This window comes from Seriola dumerili, unplaced genomic scaffold, assembly GCF_002260705.1.
Source record: "Seriola dumerili isolate Sdu_G_001 unplaced genomic scaffold, Sdu_1.0 BDQW01000291.1, whole genome shotgun sequence".
NCBI lineage: Eukaryota > Metazoa > Chordata > Actinopteri > Carangiformes > Carangidae > Seriola > Seriola dumerili.
The window spans coordinates 6482032-6497961 of NW_019174546.1; the positions used below are offsets into that span (position 1 = coordinate 6482032).

General features: G+C 41.7%; 1 protein-coding gene across 1 annotated transcript in view; it reads left to right on the plus strand.

The window, feature by feature from the left end:
• Positions 1 to 202: 202 nt before the first annotated feature.
• Positions 203 to 15930, plus strand: part of LOC111231056 (adhesion G protein-coupled receptor L2-like) — a 95764-nt gene continuing 80036 nt past the window's right edge. The window contains exon 1 of the mRNA XM_022758021.1: positions 203 to 763. The gene's annotated coding sequence lies outside the window, so the exon portion shown is untranslated. The remainder of the gene's footprint in view (positions 764 to 15930) is intronic.

Below are 15930 nucleotides of genomic sequence, written 5' to 3' on the forward strand. Positions count from 1 at the left end.
GGGTTTAATATTAGCCTTAATGCGAGCTGTCATAATTAGCACTGGGATCCAGTCCGTGTGCTGCCGCTGATCCGCTCCAGGTTTTACGTGCCGCTCTTCACAGCCAGCTGCTGCAGAGCAGGGGACCGGTGCGCCGTTCCTCCTCGCCTTGTTTGCCTCCAGTCCGGCTGAAGCTCCGACTGTCTGCACGGCGTGTGGATGAGGCGCAGAGGGAACAACCAGGAGCGCACCGAAAGCCAGACTAAAGAAGTCATATTATCCCTCTTCTGGCTGCATCTGCGAACCAAGCCGCTGGAGGTTTTCAAACAGACTTGACAGTGTGGGAGACGTGCTCGGAGTTTTCATTTTGTAACGACACTGGGGCGCATCTCGTCTCCTTGAAGTGATCCTTTTTTTATGCAGTCTATCCGTAGCGCTCCCGTCGGAAGGAGCCTGGGTGCACGCACGAGAGGAGACGGAGGGGGGGGGGAAGTAACGATCATTACTTTTCAGCAGACCCCTCGCCATGGAGCTATTCGTCCGGTCGCGGACGTACTGGCTTGAAGAAGAGCAGATACCTGCCACCATCTGTCCACTGTGAAGAAAGTGGAGCATGCAGCCGAGCCCCAGCCGTCTTTGTGCGACCCGCTGCTTAGTTTCTGGGGGCCTCTTCTGAAAAAGGAGAGGAGAGGAGAGGAGAGGAGAGGAGGGGGGCTCCTGGTGTTGATCTGAAATTCACACTCCACGCCGGGATCCATAGGCTATTTTGGCACGGCGCACCACTGTAAGTAGCCTTTAAAAGCGGATGTTTCGAGTCTTTCAAGGGAGATGCTGGGTTATGCCTCGCTGAATCAATACCATTTATTTACACTCCCAGGATAGGATAAGGCAAATGTCAGAAAACGGGCCCACGGGCTCCTCCAGCAGTTTAAAACTGTTAAGATGAGATCAATACATAGCCTTTAGTACATGGTGTTATTTTGTGGTGTCTGGAGCCTCCAGACTTTTAATTAAAATGAAGTTTCCTGGCCAGAAGGACCATCCCAAAGTGGATTTGAGTTAATATATCTTCATAAATTAAAAGTCTATTAAAGGATGCATTTTCTACCACATGACAAATTTGGTGAAAATTCTTACATTTAAGATGTTTTAAGATGATACAAGTGGCATTATTCTTCTATTGAAGAGGTACACCGTGACAAAGCAGGTCCTGGATAGGAATCAAAAGCCTATAAAAACCAAATGGGAGTTGATTTATAAGCTATTCAGCGATGATAATCAGCGTGATAACATGGTGAAAAAACAAAAGCTCACACAAACATCTCCACCCAGTCCAGGACAGGAGCTAAGTAGTTGGATGTCAGTTACTGTCTCCATTTACTTCTCCATTTTGCGGCTATAAAATAAGATCATTTCACAGGGCATGTATAATTCACAGACCCTAGCCAGCCATGTGTGATGATGGGATACACACAAACACACACACACACACACACACACACACACACACACACACACACACACACACACACAGTTTTTACAGGCTAAGGGAACCATATCTCATTCGCACGTGAAGCTTTTAGAAATAGGGCCACATAGACTTCAGCAAGAAACCTCAGGAGAGCTCGGCTGTGGTTGACTGAAATATCAAGGTTAAATAACATTTACACATAATCCATACCGTCAAAGCCAAATCAGGATAGTGGTGCAACATTATATAAGTCATACTGACAAGTTAGGAAACTGAGAGCTTCCTTGGCATATACTTATATAACAGGCTTCATGCAGGGAAGTATGGATGATGACTTTTCAAGTCCAGTTTTTAGTAATCCAAGCAAATCAGCTCAGTTGGAAAGATGGAGAAATGTAATGTTACATAAGGCATATGTACAGTGTGAGAAATTGTCTTGCTACCAGATGAATCGGAACGTATTTTGGCCATGGATAAGTTTTTTTTTTTTTTTTCATTTTTTGAAGAGCAGACAAAAAGTCTCCTCCCTTCCAGTAGGATAGAGAGGGATGTTGTACTGGTGAATGTAGATGTTGCCCTTTGAAGATCCTGCATTTCAGCTCAGGCTATTTCTCGAAAACAAATGCTGGGACAGTGGATGGTAGGAATTCAAAGAAAGAGAGGTGAGAAGAGGGTGGGTGAGTGGGGTGGGTGGGTGAGTGGGTGGGTGGGGGGGGGGGGGCAATGTTCTGTTGCTTCAACCGCTCTCTCTCTTTCTCTCTCTCTCTCTCCCTCCACCTCCACTCCTTCTCTCACTGGCCCCAGACGTGCTGGTTTGGTCCATTTGTCTGTGTTGTCTTGGGAGGAAGTGCCATCTCATCTCACATTGCGCAAATGGTTTCAATGCATGCTAGTGTGAATTCTAGCGGGTTTTTGTAACTGCCAATTTCCATATCAAAGTGTCTGCATTTCAATAGGGAGAACTTGAGCTACCAGCCCCCTTCCTCTAAGCAGTTTTGTTCTGATGGAGTGCTGCTGCTGCTGCTGCTGCTGGTGGTGGTGGAGGTGGAGGCTACTCACAGGATTGCTGGACACTGCAGTTGGTTGTGTGTGTGTGTGTGTGTGTGTGTGTGTGTGAGAGAGAGAAGCGAGTGTTTTTGTTGGAACCAGATTTAGTGTGGACTGGGAGAATTTGTTGGCCATTATCTAACACCAAAAGCCGTGTATTTAGTGGAAATCTTGGACGCCATTCAGAGACGTGGTCATGTTAAAAAAGATTTCATCCATTAAAACACCCCCCCCCCCCCCACCCCCAGTTTTTTTTTCTCTCCGCATGAGCATAAAACATCAACAGAGGTCTGTATCTTATTTTCAAGAAGAAAGAGGACCCTCTCTAGTGACTGTGGCAAGGAAAAAAAAAAAAAAAGCATAAATAAGTTGCTGAAAATCTGTTTAAACGTTTTGACTGGTATTTCAGCCGCAGCAGTCTACATCTGAAATTCTCCAAAATGAATTTGTTTTCAAGTGCTTTCTTGTAACATAAATGGTTTAATTCCACATTCATTGAGTGTAGATGTAAAGCGACAGAGCTTTCAAGCTTTGTGACAGACTCTGAGCACCTAGTGGTGTCTGATTGTTTTTCTGTCATAGAGATAATATTTATTTCCCAATCTGTGCAGCTGTTGTTTGGCAGAGAAAGAATGTGGCAAGATGCTGTTTTATTTTGATGGATTTCTTCTTCTTTTTTTCTTTTTTTTTACTTTGTCTTGTGATACATGGCCTAATGTTCTCTGCAATCTTAATTGATGAAAATAAACACTTGCATGCATTTTCAACAAGCAACAAAGAGAAACAAAAAAGGCGCTTTCTTGTCTTTGTGCATGCCCTTACTTTGAAAAAAGGATCAGCATAGGTTAATAGCGAAAGAAAGTGCGGCGTGTGAGATGTTATTACACAGAGACAGGGAATTTAAATGCCATTGGGTGCGCAGCAGGGGTTGGCGGCCCCTTCATGGTCATCCCGCTCCAGGGTAATAACATGAGCCAACTGCTCCACAACCTGCGAGAGAAGAAGAGAGCTTGTTCCTTCCTCTTCTTCTCTTTGTTGGGACAAAATAACATCACAGAACTTATAGTGAAGAGCCGGGAGGGCAAGTTTTCAGTTTTGGACCTGGAGAGCTGGAAGGAGAGAGAGAGAGAGAGAGAGAGAGAGAGAGAGAGAGAGAGAGAGAGAGACAGAAAGAGAGAAAGAGAGAGAGGAAAAAAAAACAGGACCTCACCTGCCATCTTCACTCACAGTGGACGGGTTTGACAGCTGTCTTGTTCAGTTCCTGTGACATGCTTGCTGTGAAAAGTTGGACAAACAAATGGACAGAGAGGAGGGGGAGAGGGAGTGATTAATAATGGTAGATGGGGCTGTTCTGATTGGATCGGTCCTAGAGAGGAAATAGTCTGTTACACGCCATCAATTTGTGAAGTTTAGTGCATGTTCTGATGAATGGGTTAACTTGTATTTTCCTGTTGCACTGACTTAACACCAGTCCACTTCATTTCCTGCCAGTGTTTTTTCCCCGTGTTTCTCGCAATGACTTCTGACAAAAGCCCAGAGAACAGGGCTTTGTGCGTCATATATATGTAGGAGGGGTAGGGCAGGAGCAGTAGAAAGAAAAAAAAAAAAAGAAGCCAGCGTAGTAACTTTGTTGAGTCAAGAAAAAGTGAGAGTGGAAACCATGCTGTGGTGTGCTGAGCTGAGCCTGGTTGTTCAAATTCTTAAAAGGCTGCTGAGGAGGAGAGGTACATGCATTCTGCTCTGTTGAGGCAGCTATCGGAGGAGAAATTGGCATCAGTGCTCTCTCTCTCTCTCTAAGATGGATTTCGTCCTGGGTAAGTGTTGCTGCAAAATGGTCTGGAGTCTGGAAAGTAGTGTCTGATGCTGAGGGGGCTGACACCAAACGTGACATTTAGCGGTGATGCGGAGAAGAGCCTTCAACAACAACAACAACACAACCAACAACAAAAAAAAAAAATTCTGAAACTGCACCAAAGCTGCACTCTTGTTCACATTTGGCTTGTTTGGCCAGAAGAAGGAGAAAAAGTAGAAGGAGTGGGGAGTGTGTTTAAAAAAAAAAAAAAAGAAGGAATGGGCATTTCGTTTATTTAACAAAGTACTTCGGGGTGAGTTTCTCATTTAACTGCAAAAGCCCATCATACTCATTTTGTGGCTTGCCTCAAAAATAAAGAGACAGATGACTGGAACGAATGATTATGCGTTAGGGTAGTTAACCCGATGGATGGATATATGGTCTCGCTCCTTTTCACTGAGAAAATACATCTGAGGGAGAAATATTCTCTCCCATCCTACCACCTCCTGCGTTCTAAATGACAGTTAACTTTCCCCCACTGGTTTAAAATGGATGTTTAATCATCAACAGAGGCTTGGAGCTTAGGTCTAGCAGTCACGCTGGCTCTATATGCACTCGCCGCCGAGGCTCCGCTAAGAAAGCTACCCCCTTGGTCTTGCTGAAAGACTCTCCTCTCAGAAAGAGAAGCTGGTTCTTGAGTGATGGATCATCACAGGTCTCTTTGGGGTGTGCGTTAACCCTTTGGTGCGTTGCAGGACTCTCCCGGTTGGGGAGCCGTCGGCGGCGTGTGATGGATGTGTCCCGGGTCTTTAGGCACCATATATCAGAAGATTAGCACTGACCTGTGAGCTGTCTGGGCCGCCCTCAGAGCTTCTTCTCCCGACACTGGCAGACATTAGCATATGAGGACACTGCTCTGTCTCAGGGGAATACGAAGATAGTGTGCTTTATTTGGTTCTGTCACAGTACAGGTCGCAGGAAGTGTGCAGATTAAAGGCTGAGGGCTTTGTGCTGGCATTAGATGTATCTGACAGGTCATCTATCTTCAACTGAGGAAATGCTTCTCTCTTCCTCAAATTCCTAAATAGTATCATATAATTATCCGGGAAATGGAGGTTCAGGCCAGGCCTCACTGCAGACAAAATCTCCCCCTGTCCTCCTTCATGGTATTCATGAATTATATAAAAATGTAAATCACTTCGCTGTTGTAGTCTAACATTGTTGTTTCTCATTTTGCACTGAAAAGAAAGAAATTGGTACAGGTATACACCCACACCCAGGTGATAGACAGCTCGAATTCTTCTATTAAGAGCTTTCATGTGAACTGCACAGGCACATTTGCATCCCGAGAAAACCAGTTATTCAGTGAATTGAAAGGCAAAATTAAATATTTTTCAAAGTTCTTTCATTAACTTCACTTTTGCTCGGGCTTCTCGTAAATGATCATAAAAATCCTCCCATGCTCGGCGCTCCTCTCGAGCACTGCCTCTTCTCTAAAACATTTAAATGTCACCTCCCACGGTATTGCTGGCATTTGTTGTTGATGTTGCTGTGTCTTCATGTACAGAAAGAATACTTTGAAAGCCAATTTTCAGGGAGCCGTTCACCTGTAGTCTGCCAGCTCTTTGTCTGCCGTGTCTAATGGCTATTTGATGCCCTACTTGGTGTCACTTGGTGTCGTGCGATGAAGCCAATGTGTTTTCAAGGTGAGGAGATATTGTCAAAGCCCTTGAACGTTCCCAGGGCCCTTTGATTGGCAGGCGTTGTCACAGAAGATGAGAAGCGGTGGGAGTCGCACAGCAAAGAGAATCTATTACCTAGGATGGCGAGGCATGCTTTCACAATGTGTCAGTGCAGTCAGCCATCTTGCTCTCTCTGTGTCTGTGGAATAGTCCCTCCTCGGCGCAACCGGGGAACAGCTTTCAACTTTAATTTTTGTGGCTGCCATATGTAGTGTTATTGATGCTTTATACTTTGGTTTCATTCAATGATGAATTATTGTGTAAAAAGCAAAAACATTTAAGTGTTCATCAGTGGCAGTGTGTAATCCATTTGATGATTGCTGGCAGTCAACATAATAAAAAAAAAACAAAAAACAAAAAAAACAAGGTAAATGGCATCCTGACGAAGCAACATAGAAGTATATAGAAAATTCAGCTCCGGCCTTTTCTTGTGGAGTTGTGTTGATTTCAAAAGCCTCCTTAATACACAGAGAGGGGGACTGCGGGCTCTTTGAGTTGCACTGAGAGAAGGAAGCTTGTTGTTGATCAGCCAAGCAAATCAGATCTTGATATTTGAAGAGTGGAGATGTGATTGCTAATCACTTCACTGCTGAGTTTTAATTAGGAGACTCATAAGCATTCTGTCATTTCTCAGCAGAGCACAGTCAAGCATCAGATGTACTTAAGAGAACAAATAATTAGTTTTCTTAGCAGTTAGGGCTACAAAAACAATCACAGGTTTGGTTTTTTGTTTTTCTTGTACTATAGATCAGTGAGTATTTTCTCACGAAACGCGATATCTCGCTAACACCTCGAGGGAATCTCTTCGAATTTGGCACAGACGTTCTCTTGCACTCGAGGATGATGTGATTAGAATGTGGTAGTCAAAGGTCAAAGGTCAAGATCACTGTGAGCTCACGCCTGTCCCCGTTCTTGTGAACGCAATGTCTTCTCGGGAAAGTCGCTAATTACGGCAAAAGTGTCTAGTGGTGTAAAATGATGAAGTGATGGCATTTTATATCCAAAAGGTCAAAGGTCAAAGGTCAACTTCACTGTGACATCATAACACAAATACACTATACCTTTTATGAAATAATAGTAAAGTCTTCACTACACATATTATATGAGTCTGGACAGACACGATGTAAACTGCAACCTGCCTGGTAGGTGCAGGCATAATTCTTGTTTATCTTGCATTGATTGAAAATATAGCAGCATGATTGTATTTTATATGAGCTCATGTACTTTACACATTATCTTAAATCATATCTTGACCTTATTAAGGGATAAAAAAAGATTTATTTGGAGCGCAGCAGCAGTGCATGGGGGACATTTTGTGCTTATCGCTGCAGAAAGCCTGAATCTAATCTTCAACTATTTTCTTGGAGATGGTGCTATAGATTGGACTGAGCTTATTTTCAATGGGTAGGTTTCTGTCCTTTGCTCCTAAGACCTTTGTTAGGACATTTTAATTACACCAGAGCTGGGTGTAATTGATCTAGGCTTAGAGGGATTTCACTGTCAATGAGAATGAGCCTGGGCGTTAATACAGCCGAGCAAACGCTTCCACCTCTGTGCTGCAGTCATTCACACACTCACACACACACACACACACACACACACACACACACTGACACTCACAGAGGGCCAGTGGAAATGAGAGGAGATGTGTCTTCTCGTTGACTATCCCTTAATTCAGTGAGGCGTCTGTCTTTTGTGTGTTATGGTTAAATCAGCCTCGCAGGGCCGGATGACACAGCGGTGCAGACAAGTTTCCTTAGCCTCCACTTTAACATATCTGTTGCCAACATTGTTGCCACCTGGAGTGTCCTCTTACGGAGCACTTTCTTCATGGTTCCGTGTTGTCACCCACAATCTTTAAATTTTTATAAGGCTGTTAGATAATGCTTCCCGAAGAGGGTGAATTATTGATGGTCTTGTTCGTATGAGTGGGACAGGGCAGGCTTTTAACTCTCTGAGCTGCTGGGTCTCTTATCCGGTAACTAAGGGACACCGCACAAACACCCAAAGGAATGATGTACTGGAGGAGGAAAAAAAAAAAACAGAGACAGGGGGCTGAAAATAAAATAAAAGAAGCATGCATCCTTTACTCTACTGTTGGGCTCAGCCACAGCAGAAGGGAAGCAGAGAAAAGGCATCTTCAGAAGCCTTTTCTCTGCTTTTGAAGCACTGAGAAGTGGCATGGTGGCTGTGTGTTTGGTGCTTATATTTGTTGTTTTATATGGCAGCGCACGCAGCACTCTGGCTCGTCTATTTTAATATTTTGTCGCAACAAATGTTTCAAGTTAGGTGCTTTTATTAAAACAGGAGGCGCAGACAGTGATGTGAGGTGATGTGATGTGATGTGAAGCTGTCAGGTGAAGAGCAAAATAGTTATTCATTTGAGTTTTTAGTAAACAATTAAACTTTGTAGGCACTCGAGCTGAAACGATTAGTTGATTAATTGAGTAGTTGATTGAAAGAAAATGAATCTGCCACCACTTTTTTGGTAAGAACACCATCCACTCTCTGGCTTCTGGATGGATTTTCTGCTTTTCTCTGTTTTATGGCGTTGTAAACTGAATATCTTTGAGGTTCGGACTGTTGGTCGGACTAATGAAACGAACCAATCAAACAACAAGAAACAACGAGAAGATATCACATTGGGCTCATGTTTTACAGACTAAACGATCGATCAAGGAAAGGTAAAAATTGATGATGCAGTGCACTCGTGTTTCTCTTTTTAATTTTCCCAGATATACGAAGCCTCTGTGTTGTTATATCCTCGCATGAACAGTATTCATGAACATTTCTTGGAGGCAGAAACCGTTTTTAAACGGTCAAACGGAGGTATTAGCTGCTCCTTCGACCCTGAATGACAACCTGTGTAACATGCTGCAGACGCAGAATGGTTGCGTGTGGGTCCCTGTCTGCTGCACTCATAGCTGCATTTCAGTAATATCCGTCCTTAACTGCTAAATGCACCCGTACTCCCTGACAGCTGTCCTGATTCGTATAGCACGCACTTTCATCATTGTTCCAATTCATTCTCTATGCGTTTGTATGGCCCTCCAGTTTGCATTACAATGGCGAGCAGAACAAACTCATGGAAATACTGGTAAAGCGTATAATTTGGCATGTTGTATTGTTCTTTAAATTACATTTTGGATTCCAATTTTAACATTTATTTAGAGATGTGGATGTTGTTAGCTAAAAATCACTACGTTTGACCCTGAAAATGATTTAACTTTTTGTCAGACTCTCATAGATTTGGTGTGTTGAAGCCACGAAATCTGGCTTCCAAGATTGGACCCATGTTTTTTGTAAACTTATCTAATTTTTTAGAGACTATGTTGTGTAATTATGTTATATTTTTGTCCAATTTGACTTGTTATAGCTCATGTTGCCCCGCTGAGGAGTCCTTATAAGTATGGTTTCTGGTAACAGCAGGGATGAGTCTATCTGCTATAAAGGAAGACACATTTCAGGCCCACCGGTAAATCTGCAGCGGTCCATCTTTCAAAATGAAAATGAAGTGGTTTACAGCTGAATCAGGGGTAGTAACTCTTAAATAATAACGCTGAGACTGTGCTGGTGAAGACAGGAAAAGAACAGGAAAGTAATTATGTACAAAGAAACAAGAAAAACAAGTCCAGCCAGCTCCCATTTCCCACTGGAAATGCTGCAGATTGATGCCTGTGTTTTGGTTTCCAAAGAAACTGACAGAGTGGGTGGACAAATTAATAGAAACCAACACTGAGAAAAAATGACTTTGAATTGAAAATAAGCACGAAACCCATCCAGGCCTACAGCGCGTGTGTGCATATTAAGTCCATGGCTCATTTCCAACTCAATACAGCCAAATGGTAGAGCCGGGCAATATGGCTAAAAGATATTGGCTTGATATTTTAAGCCGTGGTGAAATATTGCATCTCTAGAGAAGGATTTTTCTAATCAGAGCAGTAATTCAGAATAATCAGCCTGTAATAAATGCTGTTAGATTTGAACAGACTTGTGCAACATCAGCATTATGAAGCTTTTAAAATGATGTTTTAGATAAATTCAATTCATTAAAAAAAATACAAACGTGGAGTCAACATAATCAGGTCCAAACTGTCCTGTTTTCTGTAATTATTGCAGCCCATAAACTGGATTACCATCATGAACTTAATACTATTTTGCAGCTTTCTCTGAAACATTCACAGAATATTTTTTAATTTTCCCAAAACATAGGGCACATGCACACACACACACACACACACACACACACACACACACCACAACACACACACACACACACCCACCAAACACACACACACACACAGACATTCACTGCCACTGCTAACAGGTCATCAAACACAACCTTATTTTCTCTTTTGCCTTTTTTTTATTTTCTTTTTCTTTTCTTTTTTTTAATAAATATAACTAAATTTCAGCTGCTTCTGTGGTGAATAGTATCTAGTGCGATGATCAGTTATGGTTCAGCCTCAAAAGAGCTAATCACCACATTTTAGCCTGAAATTATGAATAGTCATCACTTGAATTGCTGCATATTGGCCACAGAAACTAAAGTAATTAAAGGTGGCTGTGGGAACAGTTTGACAGTCACACACAGCGCTGGGTTCTGTACTGCCGATGGAATATTAAACCATTTTAAAGCTGCACTAATCAATATTTTTATGTAACAATGTCTCAGATGACTACTTGTGATGTGAAAGGGGTCGTACATAGCGATGAAGCTAAATCATACAAATCTGCAGTTTCCCACAGTTCTATGAAACTTTTTAGCATCTACCAAGTTTAATGTTTTGGTTCATTTCACTGTTCTCGCAGTGTGATTTTGGGCTGCAGCAAGGAGCTGTTTTTAGTGATAAACCGGCCGCCCCAAACAGCAGACAGACATTTCCCCCAGGAGTTGGTAGAGACCAAAAGAAAGCTACTGCTTTACATCAGAAACTTTCAAATCTAATAACTAAGGGAGAGTATGAATCTTTCAGTACTTGACGACTGTTTCTATTTTGATTCGTTGAAAAAGTGTTAAAGTTCAAAAGAGAAGAGTGGCTGTGAATCAAATCTCACTGACACAGATACACAGAAACCTATGAGGATACCTGGTAAACACAATAAAACTGTGACCTCAGAAACATCCCCAAAAAAAAGAAAATCTTCAGCTATATATCACCTCTTTTACAAAGCAGGTATTGATGCAGATGCCCTTAATAACACTTTCATCTGAGGCTGAGTCATAAAGATGCAGTAGGTTACCTGATGTAAAAAGCAAACGACGGAAAAAACTGAAAAAAGATAATACGACGCTCAACGTTTCTCACACTTTCTTCCTGCATCCTGATGGGTTTACCTGCAGAGAAAACCAGAAGATGTCTGCCGTCGACTGTTAAAACGTGGTGGTGGGTCCATAATAGTATTGGCAGCCATCTCGTGGGACTCATTAGGACTGACGATTACTCCACACGGTTTTGTAATGGCTGAGGTATATGAGGCAATTTTTACAGGACTACTGTAGCTGCGCCCGGTGCTGCGGTGGTTTCATGAATTAAATCAGATTCCTGGTAAGGTTTCCCCCCGTCACTAGATCTAAACATCATTTAACATCATGGGAAATCCTGCAGAGTGGAGTGTGGAGTTGATTTCTACCTCCTGAACCTCTCATATAACCAGAGACTTTACTTGTGCAAGAAAATAACACTCTTCTAGACTTAAGCTAGCGAAGCCAGACCTACCGCTTGGTAGTGTCTTGATATTTAGTTATTAAAAGGGTTTTTTACTCACTATAGCTCTTCCAAATGAATGTGTTGGCATTTAATGAATCCTTTTATTTGCAGTTTCATATGGTATTTGTCATGTATTGCGTGGCTGCAAAGTGGAAAGTAAATAATGATAATTATCCAATATTACATAGACTGCAGTGAATTGTGGCATATTCTGATACTGTTTTACAAAATGCAGTTTTATCCAAATTAACGATTCTAATCAAGTTCAAATTAATGCGTTTGAACAAGTTTTACATGTGTAAAGAGTTTCGCCTGATTTAATACATAATATTAGAACACAGTTATTTTGCTCCATATCAGGGCTTGTGGGTAATGATTATTATTTTTATTTATTTTTGATTAATTGTTTAATTATTTGGTCTAAAATATGTTGCATGTTACAATAGTGAAAAGTTACAATCAGAATTTCAAGGGAATGTCTTCAAATGGCTTTGTTTGTCAGATCAACGGTCCGAAATCCAAAAATATTCAGTTTACAATGATGTGAAACAGAAATTCTTACATTACAGAAGCTAAAACAAGGAAATATTTGGCAATACTGCTTTTAAATGACTGATTAATCAATTAACTTGTTATATCATGCCAGTTAAGTCAGTATACGTAGCTAAAACAAATGCAGTTGAATACGTTGGCCCTGCAATAAATCCGACCTTCATGAAGGTTATAATGTTCAGTTTTTTGAAGGAGGGGATAATTCAGCTCCATGTCATTTTCGAGGCTGTAGTTGAATGTGCTGTTGAAGTGCTAGTCTGCTGCTATCAGGAAAATAGTCTTACTGATATTATTGTAGTGATTTCAGCCCTTCGGTAAAGTGATTAGTGACCGTGACCTTTGCGTTTTAGGGCCTCACTCACCGAACTTGTACTCACGTCATTTAACAAATTCTCATGCAAAAACTTGATGGCTATCGCGCTGCCTCTGAGGCCACATGACAGCCCTGAATTAAGGCGAATTAATGCATGTCAGTCACTTCAGACACTGAATGAATTGAGACCACACAAACCGTCCACAGTTGGAATGCGGCCCGTTTGCTGATCATGCATAGGTAATGTGAAGCAGACCGGAGTTTGGACAGTAAATGTGCTTTAATTTGAATAAAACTTCAAACTAACCCACTCGTGGGAGCCGAAACCAAGAGGATGAATGTATCAGCGTATATGTGAAGGGAGCCATGAAGTTGTCTCTGTGGCAAAGAGGCCGTATAACTTTAAATAGCCTCTTAAAATCAACAGGAAAATGCACTGAGCATGAAGTGTAAATCCGGATGTCAGGAGAGGCACAGCAGCTTGTTTGGATGATGTGAAATATCTGCTTAACAGTTCATGTTCTGATAAAAATAAAGTCTTACTATGTGACACAAGACACTTGGGTGACATAACAGCTGTGTGGCTGAAATACAAGGAGGCAATGGAGATGCTTATATTCCTGGCAGATGTGGATGAATTGTAGTAAGTGTTATATGAGTGTTATCCGAAGCTAATTTGAGTGAGCTTAATAATCATGATTATCACTTAATAATTTGGCCTATAAAATGTTAGGAAATCAGTGAAAAATCACAATGTCCTTGAGCCCACGCTGATGTTTTTCAAAGGGTTTTGGTCCAAAACCCCAAAGATATTCAGTTTCAGCTCAGATATTCATGTAAGATCGGAAAAAGCAGCAAATTTGCACATTTTCAAAGTAGAACCAGAATTTATTTGGCATTTTTACTTGACAAATGATGAATCAATTATCAAATTAGTTTCTTATTCATTTCTTGTCAATATTTCTTGACTTTTTGATTAATTGACCAAGCATAACTCTAGTATGAGGTCTCTATAGTGACTATTGCTATAGCACAGCTAGTACTTCCCACCACGAACATGGAAAGCTTAATAACAAATTTCCAAAATAATGTGTGAATATTCTGTTGTTTAGTGTTGCATTGTGTTGATTGATATAAATCTATAAATACAGGAAACGGCACCTTAGCCTTCACGTGTTCCCCGTCACTGCTGAAACCAAATCCACGCCCCCTTGTCACAGTTCAGATTTGTTGTTCGGTTACACTGTCTACTACACTCTCCCCTTAAGGATTAATTGTGTTTGCTGAATTTGCATATATTTCTAAGTGAAAACTTGGTGCTCTTTGCTTTTACCAACAAACGTGTCACTTTGTCATTGTAGCACTATGTCATAAGCCCCATTTGGATGGGATTAGTTTTTACAGCGGGGGGAGGTGGGGGAATGTAATCAAAAATGGAGCATGTCTGTAAATTTTAGCCCCATCTGAATCTTGCCATGTCAGTAACTTTGTGCGGATTTTAGTGCCCGGCCAAATCTGGGACCTCCCGCGCCCAGCAGAAATTACCTCTGATAAACCCCTCAGCTAGTCCCATCCGAAATGACAGCCCTGAGATAGTTTGCAAATAATGTGTCATTTCCTTCGGGGCGAGGGGGGGGAGAAGGGCTCCACACACTTTTCTGGCTTTAGCCCCAAACTGAGATCACTCCAGTCCAGATGCAACATTTCCTCTCCTTTGCTACTTTGTCATTGTTTAAACAAGTTGCTGTCAGTTGCGGAAATTATGTTTGATTATTGTAATACATTTTTGTTGCAATGGCAGCACATGAATGGAGCTCTGTAATGCTGGAGACTGATTACACAGATTTCTCCTTGCCTGCATGTTGTTCATTAACATCACAGATGTTACGTATTAGTGGATACTTTACGCACATTATACTGAAAACTAATGCACTCTGAATGGGGCTATGTGTAAAAATTTAACATCGTGTCAGTACAGTTTTCCCTAGAAGGTGTGAACATCAACACGTCTCCTGCTGGAAATGTGTTGAAGGGTTGAATGAATTTGCTGTGTGTGTGTTGGGAGTCTATGTAGGGGTGATGTTGCTAAGTCAATTATGGGTTTTTTTTCCCTTGTAAAAAATGTGCTTTAACATTGGACTGAGCTGGAGGTGAGCAGTGTGTGTGTGTGTGGGTGTGTTTGTGTGTGTGAATGAAGCGCATGCAGGGGAGTGCTAGATTTATGGGTGGCGGAGGCGAGAAGTGAGGCTTTCAGTAAATTTATGAAGAGACTGATTGAAAGGAAAAACCTCTCTTTTCTGTATCAGTGTCGAGCTGCTCTCTGTTCCTCTCCGGTGACCCCACTGCTTAACCAACTGCTCTGAGGTCAGCCTATTCATTTCAATGCCAAGCAGAAATGGCTACTGAGCTCAAGAGCAGCCTGTAGCTGAATATCATTAAATGAAACGTTAAATGAGTCAGTTTTTCCTTTCCATGTTTTTATGTATTTTTAGCTCCATTGTAGAATTCAAAAACATATGTGTATCCACAGCCAGCGATTGTCTATGATGAAGTCAGCTGAAATCAGTTGAGAAAAATAATCTGCAACAATTTTGATTATGTATTGGTTATCAAAATGCCAAACATGCGCCGTTTGCATCTTCTCAAATGCGAGCAGTAATGATGATGAAATAAGTAGCACACACTGGCTCATTTGAACCGCTCCAAAGCTACATCTTCCTAAAAAAAAAAAAAAACCACACAATCTAACGACTGATTGATGAACTAGACGGAGATAATAACCAGAGTGATTTTTTTAGGCAGATTTCATTATCCCGTTGACAAGTGATTTCAGCTACAAACCTCGACAGAAACATCCACTTCTTTTCTTTTTTTTTTTTTACCCTTTTTCCGGGTGTCTGCTCCTCCACACAGCGCCTTTTGAACACACCACCATCTCCTCATTTTGCTTGACACTAACCTGGTTGTTCAGCAGGGGTCTTCTTTGTTCTCTTCACTTAAATAAGCTTCTTTGCTCACCCTTCTCCGTTTCACTATGTCCATCTGCCCGCTGGCACTCTATCTTATCTACTGCCTCAATCATTTGGCCAAGAGCCGCTGAACACACCAACTGTTGTGCGCTCTCAACAAAATAGTGAAGCATTGCACCTTTCAGGGGGTTTTCTGTTTGGGCTTTTTGAGCTGTGCTGAAGAACATTTGAACTTAAAAGGGGGTTTCTTTTTCCAAGGTCTCCTTTTAATCTAGAGCCATTTATCTTAAAACGAAAACAGGACATAAAAACTGTAGCTGAAGTACCTTGAACTGGACTTCTGCATGTTGAAAT